This window comes from Acomys russatus, chromosome 10, assembly GCF_903995435.1.
Source record: "Acomys russatus chromosome 10, mAcoRus1.1, whole genome shotgun sequence".
Taxonomy (NCBI): domain Eukaryota; kingdom Metazoa; phylum Chordata; class Mammalia; order Rodentia; family Muridae; genus Acomys; species Acomys russatus.
Genome location: NC_067146.1, coordinates 49281839 through 49300154, shown reverse-complemented (window position 1 = coordinate 49300154; position 18316 = coordinate 49281839). Strand labels below are relative to the sequence as shown.

The 18316-nt window shown below is 43.0% G+C and overlaps 1 protein-coding gene across 5 annotated transcripts in view; it reads right to left on the bottom strand.

Moving 5' to 3' along the window:
* The window catches only part of Magi2 (membrane associated guanylate kinase, WW and PDZ domain containing 2), a 1455764-nt gene that overhangs the window by 68727 nt on the left and 1368721 nt on the right, over positions 1-18316 (bottom strand). The gene's annotated exons all lie outside the window — the stretch shown is intronic.

Below are 18316 nucleotides of genomic sequence, written 5' to 3'. Positions count from 1 at the left end.
TCATAGGGTATCAAGTCTCTTTTTGATAGCCTGTTATCCTTCCTCTGAGTGCCACCAGGCCTCCCCATCCAGGGAACGTGGTCAAATATAGGGCACCAGAGTTCCTGTGAAAGTCAGTCCCCACTCTCTACTCAACTGTGGAGAATGTCCTGTCCATTGGCTAGATCTGGGAAGTTTGCTGCATGTATGGTCCTTGGCTGGTGCCATAGTTTGAGCAGAAGCATTTCCTTTAAACAGACAAAAGACCACTACAGAAAACCAGTCAAAAATGCCAGTCAAGATGCAGAGCACAAGAGATTATGTGGTACCCAGCCCCTCCTGATACATGTACAACACAGTTCCTATGGCTCAGAGATCATTGCAGAGAGGAAAGGCATAAGAGCTGGAGGAACAGGAAGGTTATTGTGAGAGTGTGTCATGTAGGAATTTCAGAGAGGTTACACCCATGAACTTTCGCCAGTGGGATACTAATGTGGAAGGGGGCAAGCTCCCAGAGCTTCAACCCTAGATAAAACAAAAACAAAAACAAACAACGAACCAACCAACCAAAAAAAAAAAAAAAAAACCCTCAAAACTATTGGCAACTGGAAAATGTTGAGTGAGAGAAATGGCCTTCTCTAGAAAAGAACCCACAACTGGTTATCTGATACCAAGTGTTCATCTCTGAGATGATGTACATATAGGTAATAATATACAAACTAAGCAGGTTGTATTTATGGGTTTAAAAATTGTGTGTGTGTGTGTGTGTGTGTGTGTGAGAGAGAGAGAGAGAGAGAGAGAGACAGACAGACAGACAGACCGACTGACAGAGAGGGTCATGAATTGGAAAGCTAGGGGATTTATGGGGGAAAGTGGAGAGAGGGGAAGCAGGAAAGTGATATAGTTATATTAAAATTGAAAAATAGTTTGGGCATAGAAATCAAGGCAAGGACTAAGCATACCAGTGGCATTATGACGCAGTGGGGAATCCTTTACAAAGGACGTTTTACCAGAGAAAGACTGCAGGGGTGATCTGAGCTACACCAAAACAGTGACGTGAATGTGGGTGTGATCAGTTCCTGCTTTATACGCCATCTTTTAAAAACTAATTAATTAACTATTTTTGTGTGTGTATTTGTGTGTGTGTGTGTGCATGTGTGTGCACATGCACATGTGTGTACCCATATAAAGGCACATGTGCCACAGAATGTATGTGGAGGTCAGAGGGCAACTGGCAGGATTTGGTTGCCTCCTTTTATCATGTGGTCCTGGAGGCTGAACTTGGGTCCCTAGGTTCTGTGGAAAATTTCACACTCTGCTGGCCTTTCACCACCATTACCCTGCTTCCCCGGGGATTCCCTGTAGTATTATAATCTTTTCCTGGGATTAGCTGTATCTTTTTCATATGACGATGATGCATCTGGTGCTTACAGACACAGCTTCTGTTTCACTCGATCAGACTCTTCTGCTCCCAGAACCTTGTCTCCTTTCCTCGTGTCCACCTGCCGCAGTTCCACCAAGGCCCCACCCAAAATCTCATGGCCTCTTCGCTATCTCCCAAGGATACAACCCACCTTTCCTACTGCAGATGATCAGTGCTTCTGTGAGAGTGCACCAGGGGCCATTTCTGAGGGGGAGAACCAAACCTGGGCGCTAGTGTATGTCAGGAAAGTGTTCTACCACTAACGTATACCCTCAGCCTAACCACGCCCTCTTTTTTTCATAAGAATATATGTGCACACAGTTGTATTTTTTTTATAATAAAATTGGCTTAGCCCTGAATCATTTGGCCTTCTTTCTTCTTATCATCCTGCAGTTAAAATCACTAGACTCTCTTTAGTGGCCAGCATTCTCTTAGATTGGGTTTAGCGTTCCTAAGTCCTGGCATAATCTTTGTAGTTTTAGCCCTTGTGTGGACAATCGGTTTAGACTGCCCACCATAATAATCACTTTGTTAATGCTATTTCCATTGGCCATACAGACAATCCTCATCCTTCTTGTACTGTCATTTTGTGGGATTGGTGTTTGCCACACGCCTTTTCCTGCAAGTTTTAGAGACATTTTACCTTGTTTGTTGTAGTGCTTCCTAGACAGAAAGTTTAGTTTTTGATAGTGGATCCAAATTCTCTCTTGAACTTATTTAATTGTCAGGTTGTATTTCAATGGCTGGCTTAAAAAATATGCTTATGACAATCTTACTTACTGTACTTACTAAGTCATTTCATCGCAGACAATCATTATTTTTCTTTCTTCTTTTTTATAGGCATCATTGTCTTTAATTGACTAATGCCTTAGAATGCACGCTGTAGCATTTTCACACTCTTCACCACCACAAGTAGTTAGTACAAAGCCTCTGCAAGGTAGATGTGCAATGTTCTACCACTAATGTCCCTGTTGTGACAAAGAGGTTGATGTTGCCCAGCTCCTGGTGACCAAGCCACCATTTGCCAAAATCCAGGCTTGTACCACTTAGGCTACTTTGAGACCCACAGTGATTTGCAGTGTTTCTCTGCATTTTTGGAAATGTTTACTTTGGTTAAAAAATGAATAAATACGCGCTCAATTGCTTAGAATAGAAAGCATGAGAAAATTACATGTGAGTATGTCTAGGCTCTGAAGTGAAATATTTTCTTTTTATACTTGCACGATTCTAAAAAGAACTTTATGCTTGTATTTAGTGCCATTTTAGCTCACGCTGGTAGTTGAAAAGCGAAGAAAATCCATTGCAAGTATCATTTTAGTGGCAGTCTGCAGGAAAGTGGACAGGCAGCTCAAGTCACAGTAAGCATTTCTTCAAGATCTTTTTGTTCAGTGCTAGGGATGGAACCCAGGGTCTCACGTGCAGTAGACAAACATGCTGCCAATCACATTGCATTCCCAGCTTCCTCCTTGTAACCTTTGATGTCTGAGCCATATCATGTGGAAACCCAGCCTGGGACCAGAATTCTTACTTTGGGGCATCAAAACAAAACAAATGATTGCCCCCCCCCCCCCATCACCTTCTTATACCTGCTGTTCCTCAGCTGCGTGTGTGGGGAACTGAGCAGGGAGCAGTTCCTGTGGATGTCTGTAGGGAGCAGGGTGAGGAAAGAGGCTGTCTGGGGAAAGAGAGAAGCATGGAGAGACACCCAAAGGCCTCAGTGCTCTGACAGACAGAAAACCTTTCTGAGTATCTATTAGGTAAGAAGTGCCATGAGATAGTGGAGGATATAAAAGGTTGATTATGACATAATATCAGGTATCAATCTTCTTATAATCTACATTGAAGTTTTCTATGAAAAGCATTATCTCAGTGCTGTGGATGAAGACCTTTAAATGCCTGCTGCCTTGAGCTATATATAAAAATTCCAACCTTAAAACCTCCACAAAAGAAGTAGGGCTTTAAAGTAGGAAAACATTTCTTAGAGGACAAAAATATAAACTATATAGAATTTTTATATATCATGAAAAACATGAAAGATTTATAAATTTAATTTCATTAAAAGAGACTTTTAAAGAAAAAAGTGACAGCAAACTTGGATAAAGTATTTGAAGCATATAATGAAAATTTAATATCTCAAAAGTATAAAACAAACAAGGAAACACTAAAAATAACAGGTTAAAAAGTGGATAAAAGACATCACAGAGTGAAAATGACTCAAATATGAAGAGCTGTTGATCAGTGATCAGGAAGAAAATTAAAACCACAGTGATATACTGCTTCATATCCACTATAGGAATATAAATTCAGTATCAGTTTTATGTCAAGTGTTGATCAGATACAGAGCAGCCGGGACTCACACTGGATATGAGATATACATGGGATGTACTGGGTAAGGTATTTGCAAAGTTCCTGGTGTTATTTTACCACTTTGAAGTCATTCAGACCCATCGAGTTACTGGGATGCAACTTAGAGAAAGTCTCGCCTATATGTACCAGGAGACTTTTCAAAGAATGTCCCTAGTAACAACATTTTTAATAGTAAAAGATTAGAAACCATTATAGTGCCTTCAACAGGAAAATGCATAAATAAATCAATAGCTGGGTGAAAGGAAAGTGCTGTAGTAAAAATATAGAGAGAATGAACGATTATGTACTCTCTGTGATGAATTCAGTAATGTTGAGCTGAAAAATAAATCCAAGAAAACGCAATGTATGTGAAGTAAAAAATCGTGAAACTCGGCAACATCACTGAGAGGAGGGATGTGTGGGAGGATGGATAAGGACTGCTGAGCATCCCTTGCTGGACTCTGTGGTGGGCAGGGGAGGAGAGACATAAAAGACACACTGGGACATTGTCACTGCAGCTTCTGAAGCTGGCCAGTGGCTGCATAGGCACTTGTTTGGTTTAGACACACACTTTTGGTAGTTTTCTGAAGTATGGATGGGAGAGACGGGAGGCAGGTGGGACCTGTCCGGCTGCAGGAATAGCTCAGGATTACAGAGATGAGCGTCTATGCTGTTGGGGGGCGGGCAGTGGAGTGAAAGGAGACAATGCATGGCTTGGGATGTCAGCCAGCTTCCCTCACTATGTGATGGCACCCAGCCTTCCTTACTATGTGATGTCACCCAGCTTCCCTCACCATGTGAATTCACCCAGCCTCCCTCACTATGTGCCCATTTTCAGAAAGTCACTGGCTGAACCAAGGTGTCTTGGTTCCCTGCAGGCCAGCCTCTGTTCAGGACTAAGCACTCTCCTGAGCTTGGCAGCTAACCCTGTCCCAGCCTCCTCTAACACAGCGTCTCAATTACTCATGGCCCTCTCTGGAACTACAGAACTGTATTTGAAAATGACCTCTATCCAAAATCTATTAGTCCATTTTGCTTACTTATACCTGACCGTAACTTCTGTCTCAGCGCTGTCGTTTTCTCAAGGTCTTACACAGAATCCAGGATAATGTGAACATGTTGGATGTTGAAGATTCCCTTTTCTTTTGCAAGAGGCTAAAGCTGCTGACAGCATCCCAAAGGCTAGTGGGAGATTCACTCTTTCGACGGATAATTACACAAAGATACAAGACACTGACATATATAATGAGAGCTGGTGGTTGGCTTGAAATGGAAGATAAGTGCATTGAACATCCAGCTGGCAGTTGGAACTGCAGGTTAGGCAGTTAGGAGGAATATCAGTCGATAGCCCTGCATCTCCAAGCCAGACCAATTAAAGAGTTGTAAGTCTGTCGGCGGCTGTGCTGTGTGCTACTGGATCAAACAGAGGTGATGGATCCCAATGTAAAAAGACGAGCTTATTGGAAATCATGCATCCTGTCAAGTCAAACCATTAGGAAGTCTGATGGAGGAATGACCTTTCCATCTTGGAGTGCCACTCCAATGCAATAGAGAGCAGGAGGCCACAGCTGCTGGGATAGAGGGGGACTCAGTCTGAGGGTGGTGGCTGTCAGCACGAGCAATACAGGGTGACAAATGCCATTTCTTATGGAATCTAAAACAGCCCTCTCCTAGAAGCAGAGTGTAAGAATGGCAGTAACCAGGGGTTGGGGAATGGGAGAAGGAGGATACAGAAGCTGAGTTCCATGGCAGGAGGAAAAGGGGGGTACAGGAGCTGAGTCCCATGGCAGGAGGAGAAGCCCAGTTCCATGCAGGAGGAGCACATTCAAGAGACTGTACCTAGTGGCAATGTATTCTTTTAAGAAACACAAGAGTGGACGGTGAGCGTTCCCATGTGGCTGTGTGCTATGGAAGGTAATGCTGATTAGCTCTGTTTAATCATCACTCAATGTGTGTATACCTAAAATATCGTGTTGTATGTGGTAAACGTGGACTAAACGTTAAACAAAACGTATCTGCTTCTCAATGTCTGGAGAAGTGCTCCGCTGTACAAACTAAATCATGCCTGGACCTGGACCAAGGGGCGTTTAACATCCGTTTTCTGACTTAAAAAGCAGGGTAAGTGAACTGGGCGAACCGAGTGACCGTCAGAAGAGGCCTGGGTGTGGAGAAAGACAAAGGCGAAGGCAGGAGCAGATGGCTAACTTGCCCAAACACTGCCCTGGAGACAGAAACAGGCATGGAGCTTTACTTTACTCTGAGGTAGAGATGGTCGCTTGGTATAAAAGAGGAAAGTCCACCCACGAGCCTCTTGTCGCTGAAGAGGCAAGTGAATGAGTTTTTCAGATCCTAGCAGTGCCTCATTCTCTTCTGTAGGCGAAGCCTCCTAACCCCATGAATAATTAAAATGCAAGGACACGCCTCGCTTCTAATTTATTCACTTTCCCCTCTGTCTTTCCGTACCAAGATACAATCCTAATGCTAAACCTTTGATTCCTTACCAAACCTTTAACTAGCCCCCATGGGAAGCTGCTTGCGAAACGGTTCAAGGTTGCTTGCCCAACAAAAGAAACAGAGCAGAGAAATGGAACCCTCCTTGTTTGGATAATGAGCCTGAATAACCAACAATGAGGTGCGATACCAAGCCAGCCGCCTCTACTCCCCCCCCCCTCCCCCGCCGCTCTTCTCTAATCAACCCTCGTTCTTCAAAGTAACTCATTTAACACGCGACGTTCACAGGGTCGCACAGTGAAAAGAGAAGATTTATCTGCCGGAGGTTTTTCTTTTCGTTCACAAAAGGCGTGAGCAGAGCCCAGATGATAAAGGCAATTCCTCATTTGCGGACTATCTGAGAGAGGATCTCGGTGAGGGCTAAGGGGCAGCGGGGCATCAGAATGGCTGGGCTGTGATGACCGGGAAGAGCGCAGGTGCGATGTACATGACCTTGCAGGGCTCGCTGAGCCTCAGCACCCACCGGTGATGAAACACTGTACCCGGCATTCCGTGAGTGATCTATCTGCTGGAGCCTATCAGTCGCTTCATTTCTCCAGCCAGACTTTTTTTTTAGTTCCCTCTTAAGCACTTGCTCTTTGCTCATGCTTTCAGCGTCATCACCCTCAGCTCATTTACCTGCGTTGACCTGAAGGGGCTTAGGCCTGTAGAGTTGGGATCTTCTGCTAAGCCCTGGTTATTCCATCAGCCCTGTGGCATGGCTCTCCTGGGCATTTTTCCTAATGGGCCCCAGCACACCTGTCGTGGAATCTTTATTCTGTCATGTTTTTTCAAAGCACCCACTTTTAAAGTCTTTCCTTATTTCTGACTGGACCTTATTTTACTTTACTTTCTTGCTCTGTCATCCACACTTGGTGACAGGTAGTTTACCCATGAAGAGAACAAGTCCTGAAATGGAGCTTACAATTAAAGATATTTTGAAAGCACAATAGAGTTTTATAAATACTATCTCACAGATACTGCGTAACTTGTAATAAATAAATGTACCCCCGAAGGCAGTATGTTTACCTTAAGGCATATTATTTAAAAATGGCAAGAGTTGTGACTACGAGTTGAATGCACCCTTACATCCACACATCAACGATGACAGACCATGTCTGTCTGACTCATCAGGAGTCTTTGCGCATTGCACTTAGTAAGCATGGCTTATTTCCACAGTTAACTTCCAGAGGGAAGGGACCTGAAGGGCTGTTTATTTGGAAGGTTCTGTTTACATACTACTTGGTAGTGTTTACTGAGCACCTCCATATGTACAGTGGTGAGCACTGAGTTACAGGGTACATGCCCAGAGCAGCACGGCTTCAGCTGTCCTGAGGCCATTATGCCCATGGGGCTGCAGGACCGTGACAAATTCTATGAAGACGAGTCTGAGCACCGAGAGCCAAGGATGTGACCAGATAGGAAGTAGAGAGAAACCAAGAAATTAACCAAATGAGGAGAAGGGGAAAAGCCTTTGATGGACACACTTCCCCAAGGCCTAGCAGGCCCCGTGGTGCAGGGTCAGAGACTCCTGGAATGACCGAGCCCCAGAAGGTTCTGGATAAAAAGGCAGGGGCCAGGATATATGGGGCTAGGCAGCATTGTTGTCAGGGACTGACCGTTACCCTGAAATAAATGGGGTGCCACTGAAGGGTTGTGAACAGTGGCGGATAGATCAGCACAGTGTTTGAAAATGGAACCAATGAACCTGGTGGTACAGTGGCTGTAAACTCCAGTCAACTTGCATTTGAAAGGTTTTTAGAGCCTCCCGACATCTAAACTTACTTAAAGATACTTTCTGCGTCTCTCCATAGAGAATAGAGCAGTTTAATAGAAGTCTATCAGTAAAAAGAGGAGATAGGGAGAAAGGGAAGGGGGCACTTTTGAAGAATTTGCAGGATATGAGGAGGCTGCCATTCCACTAATTTCTAGTGTTGTCTTGATTCATCCTGCTGGACAGGGCGTATTCTTTCTTTCTCTCTGACCTCTTTGCAGTGTTTATGGACCCCTGAAGCTGCCCAGAGAAAGGGCATGGGAATGGATGTTATTGTAGGGGTGAGGGCCTTGATAGTGTAGCGTGTCCAAGGCTGTGTGTGTGTGTGTGTGTGTGTACTGGAGATAGCAATTAGAACCTTATACGAGCTGGGTCATACTCTGCTGCTGACCTACAGCCTCAGCCTTTATCTCACTGATTCTACCCAGTTCTCTTTCACTAGAAGATTCTATGCAAGTGAGAGTCTTTCGTTGCCAGGGGAAGTCAGTCTTACCACTGAGCATACCGCTAATGGCGTGCTATTTCAAGGCTGTGTGTCAGGCCATTCAAGATGGCTTCCCTCCCAATTTAGGCAAAGCCTCTAGCTAGGCAGGCTTGCCTGTCTGTGTCCTAGACATGCACCCTGGATGCTGGGGAAGGCTGATAAAAGTTCCCCTGAGTGATCTCTAGGAATCTGCTTGCTACTAAATATTCCCGCTCTCAAAGCTGATTCTTCTTAGATGTGACAGGGCTTGACAAATGCTAAGTAATTCAGGTCGCCAGAGTAAGCTTCCTACATGTGAAACCTACCATTTTAAAAATTCTACATACACCAGTGAGACATGATCCACATTTATTAAATAATTTTTTTTCTCAGCAGACACATGTAGCGAGAATTTTTGTTTCTTAAAAAACTCAGTTATGTTATACGGATATGTTTTTGTTTTAATCCCAGGTGTGGTATATGGGGTTGCTTCAGATTGTCCACAGCTGTTAACTATGAGTGTCTCGTGCTCCAGGAGGAGGGGTGTGATTTTTGCTACCTGCAGATAGTTTAATTCTGGGTCTGTGGAGAGGGTATAAATGGGAGAGCCCTGAGAGGGCCTCCTGCAGTGGCTGCTCCCCCCTCTGCTGTGGTCCCTGCTGCTGTGTTTGCTGATTTGCTTGTTTGGTGGATTGCTGTATATTCTGACAACAAAAATTGGACTTGCCCCTAGGAACCTGATGCCTCTAATCAACAGGAAAGTAGTCTAAAGAGGGTCATGCCTCCTTTCCCCTCTAACCTTCTTTCTCTCCTACCTACTGTTGCGGGGTGGCGGGGTTGGAAGGGACTAGGGTGGAATTAAGGTTAGAAGGGTGGTAGATATAAGAACTCAATAAAGTAGTCCAAAAAAGTATGCCTATGGACACATTTGTGAAAACCTTCTAGCTCTCCTTCATTAGTGCACTGTTCTAAAGTATATCAGGGCCTTGAACAGAGCCAGGGCCCATGCCTTGTTCTTGTCGAATCTACTTTACCCTGACTTCCCATAGCTGACCTGTATTCCCCTTATCCTGGCATTTGTTTAAAGCAAATGACAAATACAAAGTCAAATACAATTCTCAGGTTTGCCTATGAACCTCTGTTTGACATGCATAGCTTTTAAAATAACTTTTTAAAGAAGTCTAGCTAATTCCTAACAAGACAAAACACAAACTTGTGGCTCGAGATGTAATATGAATAAATTAATAAAAAAAGAATAATTACATATAAGCAATAAAACATAGACTCAGGAGAAAAAAAAAATCAAAGACTTAGAACTAGGAAGCCAGAGCTTCCACCCCACCAACAATTGGCCTGGGTTTAAAGGCTCCCCATGCTTCGCTCACACATGTGGCTGCTCTCCACTCCAGCTGAACTGTGCTCCCCAGAGCTGCTGCCGTGCGGAGAAGAAAAGCACAGATGCTGCCTTGCTCTGGCCAGGATCTGCTGGGTGGGATCCCCCAGTGACTAGCCCTTGGCTGCTGAGTTCTAAGGCACAGCTGTGGCAGGAGACACACAACTGGAAACCGGAGGTACAGAGGAAGGAAGGAGTGGATTACGGATCTAGCATGAGTTCACATGGGGGTGGTCTTCAGGGCTTCTGCGTGGCCTTCCAGGTGGGTGTGGGCCAACTGCCAGCTCTAAGGTTGCAAGGGGTTTCGGTGGTTAAAGGTAAACGCTGCTCTAACGTTTATTTCTAGCAAACCTGATAATGCTGAGGTGCCTCATTACCGCTGAGCAGGCAGCCAGAGCCCTCTGATGGCAAAAACAAGTGAAAGGAGGCTGGAAAGCAAACAAACACCTCTGCCAGCTGTTAGCCTGGGAGAATGCTGGCTTCCATTCTATTAGTCTTTGAGTTTTCAGAACAGATCTGGGCAGCTTTAACCCAGGAAACACATGCTTGTTCCTCAAAGACCTTAGTTTCCATGTTGATGACTTGGCCGTAATGATAGACATCACACTTAGGGACAAAAGTGGGAGGGCTAATAGGAGACATTCAGGTAAGCTGGGCCGCAGAGGACTGGTGTGTGTGTGTGTGTGTGTGTGTGTGTGTGTGTGTGTGTATATATATATATATATATATATATATATATATATATATATATATATATATATATATAGAGAGAGAGAGAGAGAGAGAGAGAGAGAGAGTGATGTTGAAGACTGTGAGAAGGCTAATAGATAAGGGACAAGGTGAAGTGACAGGATTGGATAAACGGTATTAACACACAAATTAGTACACATTGATCATTGTCATCTTGGGAAATAGGTTCTTTAAAAATATAAAGATGCAGGAAGGCTGAAAACATAAAAGAGATGAACCGAAGAAAACTAGCTTTCTTATATGAGACAAGACAGACCTTAAAGCTAAAAGCATTGGTAGGAGATGGCAGGTGTGACAGTCAGTCTTGAGGGTTGACTTGGTGGCATTTAGGTGACCAGAGAAACAAATACGCATGCTTTGAGGGAGTTTCTATATTGTGTTAACTGAGGTAGAAGACCCACCCGAAATGCAGGTGGCACTGTCCTGAGGGCAAGGGTCCTGAGCTAAACAAAGAGCGTGCAAGCTGAGCAGCATGCACCTTGCTCTGCTTTCTGAACAAGGGTGCAGCATGGCCTTAACTCTCCTACCAGGGAAGACATTCCTGGCACGATAGAGAGAACCCTTGAACTGTGGGAGAAAGAAAACCTTCCTTCCTTTCTTAAGCTGAGTTTGTCCGGCGTTTTTTTCACAGCAATGAGAGGCATAACCAACACTGGGACTCACCGTGTAGTGCGTTTAACTCGTTTGGAAAATTAAACAGCTATCTTGGTATCAAATTTCATGCCATCAAGGTGCATGAGTAAAAGCCAACCACCCCTCAAAGGGAATTTTACACAACAAATAGTTCTAGGACCTGGTTTGGTATTTAAAGTGCAATAGGTAAAAGTGCCAGTGTAGAATGGTGGCCCAGGGCAGCAGTGACACTTCACCCAGTGGACACAACACTGTACCTCCTCATCTACCCCAGGTGCATGCTGTTCTTTACTATGCATGGGTCTTGCACAAAAATGTGACCTCATTAGGCAAGAGAGAGAGTGAGTTGCAGCAGATTTGAAGATTGAAATAATATGCAATATATTATCTGAAGACAATGTAATTATGCTAAAAATCAAGAATATATAAACTCACCCGGAACAATCCCACCCATAGGAAAATGCATCTAAATAATGCATGAATAAAAGTGATCATAGCGGAGCGAGACAATCACGATGAAAATTACCATATATTTATAAGGTAAAACGGTGATTATGCTTCACATAAGAACTTTAGCCTTAAATTTAAATGTTATTACTGGAAATAAAGAAAGGCTGAGAATTCAGAGCACAAATCATGTTAGAAATTAGAATACAATCTAGAACACAAAATAATGAAAATACTGCATAACGAAACATGACCGTTAGAGCAGAAATTCTCAACATTACTTAGCAAGAAAAGGAACCACAGGGTTAAACCAAGGTAAATGGTGGGATGAAAGGAAATGTCAAACATAAAAGCAAACGAGCAAGAGCACGAATATGCGAGCAAGAGCACGAATATGCGAGCACGAATATGCGAGCTACTCTTTTGGTGAGGATAAAGGAGGATGGGAAAACCTCTGGCAGACAGGTAAAACTAGGATGATTGAAAGAATAAACATGACAGTTGAAAGAAGGACATAAATATGCATTCTGCACACATGCACCTGCGTCCAACTATCGCATTAACACACCAATGGAAAAGGAACATGTGGGCAACAGCTTTTACAGAAACAGAAAAAGTAGCGACAATCCAATATCTATTCCTAACAAGCCCTCCTGGCAAACTAGGAGCAGGAGGAGGCAGTTCTGATAAAGCACAGATGAAGGTTGCCTGTGAGAAGCCATTAAACACCAGGCTTACAACTCACCAGGGCCCAAAGGGACCTGCAGAGACTGAAGCATCACCCAAGGACCACGCACAGTCTGGACCTAGGCTCCCTGAACATATATAGCCAATGGGCAGCACAGACTTATGTGGGTCCTCTAGTAGGGGGAGTGGGGCTGTTTCTGACATGGACTGTGTTGCCTGCTTTTTGTTTACTCTCCCCCTTTCGGGACTGCCTTGCCAGGCCACAGGGGAGGAAGACAAGCTCAGTCCTGATGCAAGTTGGTGAGCTGGGGTAGATTGGAAGTGGGGCTCCCCTTTTCTGAGGAATAGGAAAAGGGGATGGGGGGAGGGAGGGAGGGCCTGGGAGGTGGGGAGGGGTGGGGCTATGACCAACATGTAAAGTGAATAAACTATATATATTATATTATATATATAAGTATACTATATAATATATATTTATACTTTATATTTAACATATATAATTATACTTTATATATAATATATATTCCTGCCAGCCTTAATAGAAAGTGTCAAGAGCACTTCCACCAAGATTAGGGGTGCCTGCCTTGGCTACGTCTGTTCAGCTTCATGCAGGAAGCCAAAGAAATAAAGAAAAGAGAAAGAAGCTGAAGGATTTAAAAGGAATTATTAAAAAAAAAACCAAAAAACCAAAAAACCTCAACAACTTTGTTTTCAGGAAATGTAATTATTATACGGAAAATCTAAATAAACACTTCTGCAGTCCCAGTACTCCTGTGGAAGATGGGAGGAGGACTGGTGGGAGGACTGGTGGGAGGACTGGTGGGAGGCCCCAGAGTAGCCAGAATAGACTAGAAAGGATGAGATATGCTGGTTTAGAAATAGATCTACATAAATGTAGTAAACTGATTTCCTTGACTAATTGGAGTACTGGGGACCCAACCTGGGGCCATTTACATGGTACTTAGGGCACCTTCCCCCTTTGAACTACATGCCCAGCTCTTGATTTCTGAGACAGGGCCTTGTTAAATAGTGAGGATATAAGAAATTTTTATTCTACTCCATTTAACAAAGATGTAAGTTTCCCACTTTTTTTTACATTAAGCATAAAATGGAGTTTTATTAATAAATTCTGGAGAATGTTTAAATATCTATTCAAATAGCACCCCTGCTCGTTTAAAATATTCCTTCCTTCCTTCTTTTTTTTCCTCCAAGGCAGAGTTTCTCTGTGTGGCCCTGGCTGTCCTGGAACTCACTTTGTAGACCAGGCTGGCTTTGAACTCACAGAGATCTACCTGCCTCTGCCTCCCTGAGTTCTGGGATTCCATCTGGGAGCCATCACACCTGGCTGTTCTTTTCTTTCTTAATATAATGTGGAGAGGGCCTCTTGGACAGCTCAGAGGGCACAAGTGATTGGTCCCAAGCCTGAAGACTTGAGTTCAATCCTTAGGGCTCATGTGGTGAGAGAAGAGACTTCCACAGGCTGTCTGGTCAACCTCACATGTGCACTGTGGCACATGTTTATGCACACGCACATAATTAAATGTAATGAAAAATTTAAAAATAAAAAGGAACTGGGCGGAATGCCAAAGAGAAAGGCAAGCAATGTAGGCCTCTGGTGTCCATCTGCACATTCACAGAGCTGCGCGTGCACCTGTGTGGATACACAGACAGACACGCAAGCTTGCACCCTGATGATACACCGAATTCATCTACTCGAGTGAGACTTTAGAAGGTGGAAACACAAATTCTGCAAGCAGGAAAATGCATCAACTTTGGTTGGTTCATGCAGAACTTTACATAGTAACCTTGCTTTTGTGTGCTCTTAGCTAAGTAAATATGTGTCTGTATAGCAATATGCTAGTCTAGGGACAAAGCCTATAGAGCTGGAAGATGATCAAGAATTGTACTAGTCATCACCCAAGATGCATTGGAGGAGGAAACTTCAAATGCCCAGAGAACAGGAAACCGAACAACTACATAGACTAGGATTTTGACCCAAGGGAAAATTCACAGCAGTAAAAATAAATCCACCAACTTGGACAAGTGGCACGAACATAACGTATAAAAACCACAGGGAAGAACACGCACATTGTGAGTCATTTGTATAAAGTTCACAGAGTGTGCAAAATGAAATCTGCATATGTGGAAACACCAGATGGAATGTCAAGTGCTTCTTTATTTAGGGTGGTGACTCTTTCCATCCCTGGGGGAGGGCAGGAGCTCAATGGAGATATGATAGATTGGGAATATTCTGTTTTTTTAAAAGCTGGGATAAAAGCTCATTAGTATTTATTTCTGTCACATATGTTAGAAATAGTCTTGCAGCTGGTTATGTGTTTAATGGCAACAAAATACAAAATAGAATATACTTCATTTAAATACTTAGTCTGTAGTTTCAAGCTAGCTGTATCTAGGCCAGAAAAAAAAAAATCAACCAATTCAAATGAAGTTTAAATTAGTGAATTATACTTTTCATTAAGAAAACAACAACAACAAAAAATGGGTAAGATATACACTGTTTAACTAAGGTTTTAGGTCATCCTGGAGGCCACTCTAAGCAGACTCGAGTGTGAACCATTAGCTGAGGCACTGTTTAGGGGCTCGCAAATGCCACACAGCTACTAGTGAAGTTACAAACTATCTTCTTTTCATCCCAGAAAATTCATTTCATGGAGACGAGGAATGTCTTTTACTCCCGTGACAGCAGAAAGCATTCTGCCTTCTTCCCCTGCATCTGCGGATGCTAAACATGCACTCATCCTCCACCCTAGTCTACCTTTCACAGAACAATCTCCTTCCTCTTTTAGATTCTCTTTCATTTGCCTGCCAGATTTTTTTTATTAAGCACTCAGAACTACTGTTCCCTCCCTCCAAATGTCTCACATTTATCTCTACATTTCTTACACTCTCTGCTTCACTGAGATTTACCAGAAAGCCATTTCATATGCTCGTTTTTCTTTGCCCGTGTTTTCTACACACTTTCAGTCTTTAATGAGGTTATATTTCTAAGAACCTCGTTCCAGAGACTCATTCATTAGTTATGAAGATTTTATCCTTCTTAACTTTGTTAGAACTAATTTCTCCAATAGCCTAATTTGCTAAAGCTCTCTGACAAAACAATCCTTCTGGCTGTAGGGAGCCAGAAAGAACAGGCGGGACCTGTCTTCTGGCTCCATTTCCTGCCTTCCTTCACCTGTTCCATGAAGATTACCATTATTTGTCTTGGTAACACTTGGGTACCTAGAGACAACCAATGGGTACCACACTGTCCCAGAATACTCAACAGAATGAGGTCCTCACTTTTGTGTTAGCATATCCCCTGGGTTTCTCCCAGATCTGGTCTTCTCATTCTCCTATGACCAGGCCAACACAAATGGCCAGTAAAAGAAGTCTCAAATGCAGAACTCGAATCTGATACAATAAAGTATCTAAAATTCATACCACCCATGTCCCAAACTTAGGGGCACAGTGACTAATTCATGTTATAGAATTATCCAGCTCCTTGGTAGTAATCTGGATTTGAGCAATTTTACTGTGCCAGACTAAATCTGAGCTGCCATTAGACCATTACCTGGAAGTTTTCTTTTTGACATTCCTGATAATAAAAATTGGAAGATATGCAGTATGTATACCAAATGAATTTGATCACGTGTGTGTATTGTATGTATGTGTGTGTGTGAATGTGTACCTGTGTGTGTGTGTGTGTGTGTGTGTGTGTGTGAAGAGAGGCCACACACTGAAATTGGTGGTGACAAAATCATGCTAATAAGGGAGAAATGTGTTCAAAGGCTGGGAAGAACTTCATGTTAACTTCTCTATTTGGGATATTCTTTTAGTAGTAGTTCATGGATGTCTAGCTCACCTGGCTGTCTCAGGAGTCTTGGAAATTCACAAACCAAGTCATAATACATGTGAGGTTGACAAGGCCTTGTAAAGCCTTGTTGGCACAGATATTTAAGCTTCGCATGCACCTAGACGCCAATAATATCAAGGTAGAACCTTGTAATAAACTGAGAAAAGGGTCCCTAAGTAACTTTATTATTGATTTTCCTAACCAAAAAGCTATGCATTATCCAGTTAATGCATTAGTTTAAAATAATCAGACCATAAGTCATGCAACTATTGATCGATCCTGGTCCTTGCTGAAGTAATTTAAATGTAACGGTGAATTATGATGAGGGTGCTGGGGCCAAGCACAACGCTGCCCTTTAACGCTACAGATCCAAAATATGCTCAAATTCTCAGAGCAGCTGACACGGCCTTTGCTGAGAACCACTGCTAGGATTGAGGCTCTGTAAATATGTGCGCAGCAGCGAGCCACTTAGACTTGTATGAAAATGTGGCAACCTCTAAAGTCACAGTGAGGTAGCAGGGGGAAGGGGCTTCTTCCTTTTCTCAGAAGGCTCTGGTCAGTTCACTCATGATCTCTGTATTATGCTGACTTCAATTACACTGCAAAGATTAATTTTGTTTTCTTTACTCACTTGTGAGCTGACTTGGCAGTGCAATTCTGGCCTAGGCATGTGGCTCAGTGGGTAAAGGTACTTACTGCCAAGCCTGACCTCCCAAGTTCAACCTGTGGAAGGAGAGAGCCAATTCCCACAAACTGTCCTCTGACTTCCACATGTCTTCTGTGTGTGGCATGAGCATGCCTCCACCATAAGTAAACAAACATAATTCTATAAAAAAAAAAGAATATGCCATTCTGCTTTGGGGACACTATAGAATGCGGAAGCCATGTGATGACCTCTCCTCCCTGATACCTCTTGCAGGGAAGCGTAGGGTAGTGTTGGATCAGGACAGTGACTGTCTTTATTTGGAATCTGTCCCATCTGGGGTAAAATTCCACTGCTGCAATCTCTCAGTTATCAGAGGACTGGGGAGAAGGGAGGAAAGCCCCATTCTTCCTACTTTTGTACTGTAGATGACTCCTTGACTCTGGAAAGAGCCATAGCAGGTAGACTGCTATGGTGTAGGAGTAACATGCATTTCACCAAGAATAATTGGCTAGCAAGGCTTAGTATAAGGACCCCAGATTTTATAGAATCTCCATGTCACAGCATTTTTTATCTGTATGAGCTTACAAGGCATTGGGAAGAGGGCGAGGATAAATTCTAGATGTACAAGAAGAATTAAACGTTATTATGTAGTTGCTGATGCCATTTGAGAAGGACAAAGACATGTCTAGAGTTATACGTTATCATTTTGTCTTGTACCTGGTGATGTAGAATGAGTTATCCTGTCAATCATCTTCCTGAGAGTGTCTGATACATTAAAAATCCCTCCTCAAATTGAAAGCGTCTAACTGCTCCAATTTTTAAGGGCAGCTTATGTGCTAGAAGCCAAGTCTCCTTTCTCCTATTGTGCCTGGCTGCCCAATTTCAAAGCCCAAAGGCCAGTTGATAAAAAGGAAACATTTCCGGAGAGACATAAGGCCATTTGATTAATGTATGTGGAAGGCAGGGAACATAAAAGGGAAAATAAATTTTGAAAGATCCAACTCAACGGAAATGGAATCATTGAACCATAGAAGAAGAATAAAGCTTGTCTCCATTTCAAACTCTTTCTTATATTTCTTTCCTCTGTCCTTTTCCTTTCATATCCTCTTGAGAAAAATACCATTGTGTTCAGATTTATTAATCTGCAGATATTTGTAAGCAGGAAAACAAGACGCATTTGTAGTCTTTGATCATTTTGGATTTTGAGAGTGTGAGCCATACTACATGGCTTCAAAGTTCCTATACCTTGATTGAATGAAGCATCCTCCTGCTTTAGCCTTTCCTGTGCTGCAAGACAGTCATGTACCACCATGTTCATCTTGATAATGTAATCCTTTCTAAGCATTTGGCCAAATCTTTAAAAATCAGGTTATGAGGAAGAAAGGGTGAAACCTGCTCGTTTGACAGTGTGCCTTCCTACCTTCCCAATGCT